The sequence below is a fragment of the Falco rusticolus genome, chromosome 5 (assembly GCF_015220075.1).
Source record: "Falco rusticolus isolate bFalRus1 chromosome 5, bFalRus1.pri, whole genome shotgun sequence".
NCBI lineage: Eukaryota > Metazoa > Chordata > Aves > Falconiformes > Falconidae > Falco > Falco rusticolus.
This window is the reverse complement of record NC_051191.1, coordinates 57808644-57814643: the sequence shown is the minus strand read 5'-3', so window position 1 is coordinate 57814643 and position 6000 is coordinate 57808644.

Genomic DNA, 6000 nt, shown 5'->3' with positions numbered 1-6000 from the left:
TAGGGAGTCTGTATTTGCTTGTGGATAAGGATGGAGGATCTGACTGAATTTTGAAGAAGTTCTGCTACAAACTGATCGAATGTCCTTTAATCAGGTGGATTTAGCTGCCGCCTTTCTTTAAGAAGGTTCCAGGACAGAGTTAACCTCCTCTATGCAGCATTAGTGGTCATCACCTACACATAGGTATACACCACAGAGGTATGTGAGAGAAGAGCTGTATTTGAGAGAGGGCTAAAGAAAGCAGTGCAGTCTGATAAACGGATGAGATAACAGACAGGAAGTAAAAAAAAAAAAACAACAAAACTAACAGCCTAAAGAAAGGTTTTTGGGCAGCAAAGAAATTGCCTTCTAGTTTTTGTCTTATCAAAGTAGGGCTTTATACTTCCCTAGGAAACAGAGAGTATCCCCAGAGAACTTCCTAGATCAATCATTAATTTGTCTCCTTAAAAGAAAATGATATACAGTAGCTTGAACTTCAGCTAACAACTTGAATCAAAAACATGAAACACATTCTCTGGGCAAAAGTCTAGAGCAGGGATCCTGTAATGTATGCCTTCTCACCCCACGGTACATCTCCCATTAGGTTCACCTCTTCTCATTCTCAGCACTTAGCCCCAAGTGAATGGCGGGGGGGGGGGGGGGGGGGGGGGGGGGGGGGGGCTCTACTCTTTCTCCCCAGTAGCAGCATGTGTGTGCACAACAGGTCAGCAGTAGCCAGGGAGAAGACACAAGGCTGCCTATGTATCCATCCCTGTCTTTGGATGAGCAGAGGAAAGAAAAGAAGATTAATATTTGGACAGGATGGGAAGGAACTCACCTTGCCATTTGTCTGTACACTGACTTTCCCATCCTCTACCTCCTGCTTCACTGCAGCCAGAGGGATGTTTTCCCTGTTGACTTCAGAGGCAGCAGAAGCCAGCCACTAATTAGGATCCAGTATGACAAAGCACAGAGTAGCTTGACACTGCTAGACCACAGGTGCCTAGAGGCAAAGGAGGCAGCGCCTGCCCGAGGATCAGTTTCATTAAGATGAAGAACATCAAACAGCTTTCCCTGAACTGACATCCATCTGTCAAAGGAGCCTGCAAAGAAAGGCAGAGCTGACAGGGGCCCTAAGGAGAATCTCATTAGGATGGTTTTAGAAGGGTCTGTTGATGAGAGGGCTGTGGGGACTATCTTCTCCCTCCCATCAGGAATGGCTCGTGCCTGTCAGTTTGTTGTCTCCATTCTCAGAGGCTGATGGGGATGGACAGGTAATACTGGTGGAGGTCACGGGCATGGGAATGTGACCAAGGAGGAGGCACTGGACTGAGGAAGTAGTGGAGCAGGGAACCACAGAGCAAGTGCACAGAGGGAACATTTGAGGCACACATCGCTTTTTGACTCTGAAGAGAGAGAGCTGCTGAGAAGGGCAGACTACTGCAGCAAGCCCCCCAGGCAGTGCTGGGCTGCCCAAGGGGAATCTGGTGGGAGTGAGAATAGCATCTCACCTTGTGTAAACGTGCACACTATGCAGAATTGAATACAGACAGCTATCCTGCTTTTTGTTCATAAGATTTGGGCATAGCTTTCACTCCAGACACATTTGCACATCCCTAGAGGCTCATCAAGATCTCAACCCAGCTGAATTAACCCACAGCCCAGCCTTACAGGTAGGGATATGCTTCCTCTCTCGCGGGAGCAGTGATGAGGAAAGACTCCTTCACTCCACAGACAACAGCAATATGCACATTTGGATGCAAGAGGCATAACCCCAGGGACATATGGATCTCTGGGTCTGAGCTACAGCCACATGGCTCTAACACAGAACAGTGATTTCTGCAAGGCATAAAATCAGGCATTTATCTAGCACCATAACTCTCTCCTGAGGCACTCCTGCTGGTAAGTGTATTCAGATGCTTGCCCTACAGTACAATGAGAAGGCATGTGCTCAAATTCCCCAGCCAGCTCTGATTCAGTAATCACAACAAGTGTTCATTAGTGCCTGCAGGGACATCCTACTCATTAGGAGTGGTCAGCTGGGCATTACACTGTGCTCAAGTAGTTCACCAGTGTTTAGCCTCTAGAACTGACCTTGCAATTGATTGCTACACATGTTAGTGACATCATTCAGTGTCTCTAGAGGCTCACATGGGTGATATCATTGCCTTTTGTTAAAAGTTGTTACTCACAGTCTGTCGTTGTAGGATGAAAGCATAATGTTTTCATTTCCTTAGAAAGCTCATGCTGATGGTCTGTCTTCATGGTCATCCTCAGGGCTGCCACACATGACCTCTGCTTTGTCTAAAGCAAGAGTAAGAGATCTAAAGCCCATGGAATGGATATAGCCTGCAAGAGCTTGTGGGCCTGGGACGTATCACAGATGCTTGGTATGCCCAAAAGACCTGCACCTGGGCAACACAAGAGATATCCCTGGCACAGGCCAGTGTCTCTGCATATGTCATCACAATCTCAAATCAAAGATACAGCTCACAAACCATATTCCCAACCAGCACTGAAAGCCACATGATGTTCTCACTTTGTGTTATTGCTGTGCAGTGTTAAGGTATGTGTGAATTTGCAACTAGTTAAAAGGTGTTGGAAAGACCTGCTCTCTCCCCAGGAAAGAACAGGCTTATCAGTCCTGCACCAGGACTTTGCAGTGATGACATCACCCAGGCTTTGAAGTGCTCTGTCAGATGATGTCACATGGTACCTCTGAAAATCTGCAGTGCTGATACTGTCCCTGATTTTAAGGGTTAGCACAAATGATGTCAGTCAGAAGTGAGTCAGAGGCTCAAATACTGGTGTTCGGTGCAAGGTCACACACCTGTCTTCAGCTCCAGAACATCTCCTGCAGGTCCTGTGCGGTATTTGCCAGCACTGAGCAAATGTTTAGGGTAACCCAGGGCACCAAAAATTACTCTGAAAACCAGAATCTCACCCTTTAGGTCTCTGAGTGCCTGCAGCAACGGTGTCATCCCCCATCTCCAGAGCCTTACTGGGATGCCTTTCTTCCAGATTTTCCTCTCTTCTGAGGACAGCCACTCAAAGGTGAAGGGATGTTCCCAGCACCTGGTTCACGCTGCTGTCCCTTCAGCTGCCAGAGTAGAGCTGCATTTCATGGTGCATGAGCACTGCAGAAACCCTTGTTTTGCCACCACACTTACACTTTGCTCACCCTTGCAGGACTTGGAAAGGATCTGTCAGTGAGCCCTGACCAAAACTAAGGGGTCTCTGAGTACCAGATGACAGTCAATCCCCTCTGTAGAGGAAGCAGGAGCAGGATAGCTAATGCATTCAGGCCAAGCAGGTGCTGGGAAGGGGCACAATGTTCCCATCTCCCCAAGACTGAGAGTTTGTGGTGAGACAGGACTGGGTCCGGCCAGCTGCAGAATCTGGCTATGCTGCACTGGCCATTGGCTCTGCAGAGGGGCCTCCCACAAGCCAGAGGAAGGCCGTCTGCCTCCTGCTCCAGTTACAGGCAGCACAAACACAGCGGCAGCTGGATGGGCTGTGTGAGCAGGACAGCAGCTTCTGTCTGTCAGGTCTTTGGACTAGTCCTCTTCAGCTTCCCTGTGTACGTGGAAGGGAAGAGGCTTATTCGACCAGTCTCCCTTGCTTCCATCTTCACTGCCACAGACCAGCCAGGTGGTATTTCAGGCTTGGTGGGGATGGAGGACAAGCACCGTAACAGGGAAGGCATGTGTACAGACAGGAGGTTGGTGCAACTTCCCAGCTCCCCCTGGCATCATTGACTAGAGCCAGAAGGGTCGGTGCACAGTTCTTAGGACTCCCCATCCCTACCTGAATTGTGCTAACCCACCGCAACTCCAAGTCCCCAAAGTGGCCTCCCAGGCAGAAAGGAGGTTGGAGAGGCTCCACTTCAGCTCACCCCTCTCTTTCTGCAGGGCTCTTATGCTCCCGCTTGCATGCACACTGTAGCTGGCTTGGGCTCTCTCACACAGTCTGTCTCTCACACATACAAGCTCAAACACAAACACACAGGCTATAGAATATGTGTGTCTCACGCATTGTATAGGATCCCTCTTCCTCACACAGTGTCTGTTTCACACAGCCTGTCTCTCTCCCTCACACTCGTGCTTGCACACACTTCTTCTGTCTCTTTCTCCTTTTGGCATTGGTGGGAGTTTCAGGGAACAAGGCTCTGTCTTATTCACTCTGTTCACAGTATCTTGCTCCCTGCTAGTCTGTACGACTTGTTTTGCTGTATTACTACTATTTTATTTTCTCAGGGCTCAGTTCCTTCCCCTCAAGGAGGAGCTCAAACCCTTATGGCTTAGCAAGAAACATGTCCTGGTTCCTAGGATTCATCAGACATGCCTTCGTTGTCAAGTCCATGAGGGTTTTTCTTTAGACCCTGCTTTGTTTGGCTGTATTACCTCTCAGAAAGTGATGCTTCCAGCATGTGGCAGGTTCACATGAGTCAACCTGAACACCAGGTGAGCTTAATGTGAAAACAACCCATAGAGTAGCAAAGATCAGCTCCGAAAGACTAACTTTTGAACTGCAGTTCAACTACCTGGAAGAACAGCTGATCCTCTTCTTCCTTATTGCAAGCATGGATTATCACAGTGGGTATCCATATGCAAATGGATCATCAAACAATTCCTTAATCTTCTGCTTCCTTTTCTTCTCAGCTCACCGATCAGTATAGGGTATGTTGTTTTTATAGCTGGGTCTTTGTGAAAATAAGAATTCATATTTTAACAGCAGTGCTGTTCTAAGTGTGATATCTGAAGTCTGTAAGAGTGGCAAGTTTTGCAGAGAAGCAAAGAAGTGGACAGGGTGTCAGGCACACATATAGGTCTGGAGGAGATAAATGCAGCAGGCTTGAAGAAGAGCTTGTCCATTTTTATTTCTAATTTGGCTTGTCCAGAAAATGACATTGGTCTCCTTCTATAAAACTTGCCTCACCAACATTGTTCTGACTTGGCAGGAATCAGAAATATGTGGATTCCTTACGGCAGCATCACCCCTCTTAGAGATGCATGTCTCTAAGAAGACAGAGGAATTTCAGTGCCATCCTTCCTAGGCAGCATGAACCTTCCATTGACTTCATATAGACTTAGACCTTCCACAGTGACATTTACGTTCCTCCAGTCCTCAGACACTTGTCTCAGTCACCATGAGTGTTCAAAGATTATTTAGAGTGACCTTGAAATGACATCAGCCAGCTTCCTTAGGACTGCTGTGTGCACCCCATCAGGGCCCATGGACTTACATATGACCAGTTTGCTTAAGTATTCTCTGATCCTCTTCGACCAAGGTTAGGTTCTCTGTATTTTCCCCTGGTCTTTGGGGCCTGGCATTTCTGAAGACCAGTCTTGCTAGTAAAGACTAAGCTGAGGAAGGCATTCAATACCTCAGTCTTTTCCATGTCCTGTCTCACCAAGTCACCTGCCCCATTGAGTAGTGGGCCCACATTTTTCCAAGTCTTCCATTTGCCACTTACATACTTCTGTATTTTTGTCAGTTTAAAGGTTCTGGATGGTCATGGGGAACTCACTTGGAGGCTTACTTAGAGACACTCAGTACTGTGTCCCACAGGCAAGTAGTGCAGAGCGTACCTACCATCTGCTCAAGAGAGGATGTGAAGCTGACTGCAAACAAGGTCATTAGCACATCTAGCATAGACCTACATCTCCCAGGATCAATCCTGCAGGGACTTTCCTGTCTCAGGACCTATCCTGATTCAGAAGGGGCTTTACATTATGAAACCATATGTTTCAGCTTCTTCCTTGTTTATTTTCACCAATAAAATCCTGATTTCTTCTGTCTTACCCCTCCCCACATATACTCCTGTGTCAGGAATTGCTGACATCAGCATTCTTGTCATGAGGTAAATTTTGCTGCAAGGATTCCACTGCCCTGGTACCATGACTCTCCCTCTCCCATGTCATCTGATGCGCCTGGCCTTGGTCCCAACACCTGCCAAGGTGCTGACCAGAGTAATTGTAGAGACTCTGGTGCCCAAGGCAAGCATGTCTCCAGGGCTGT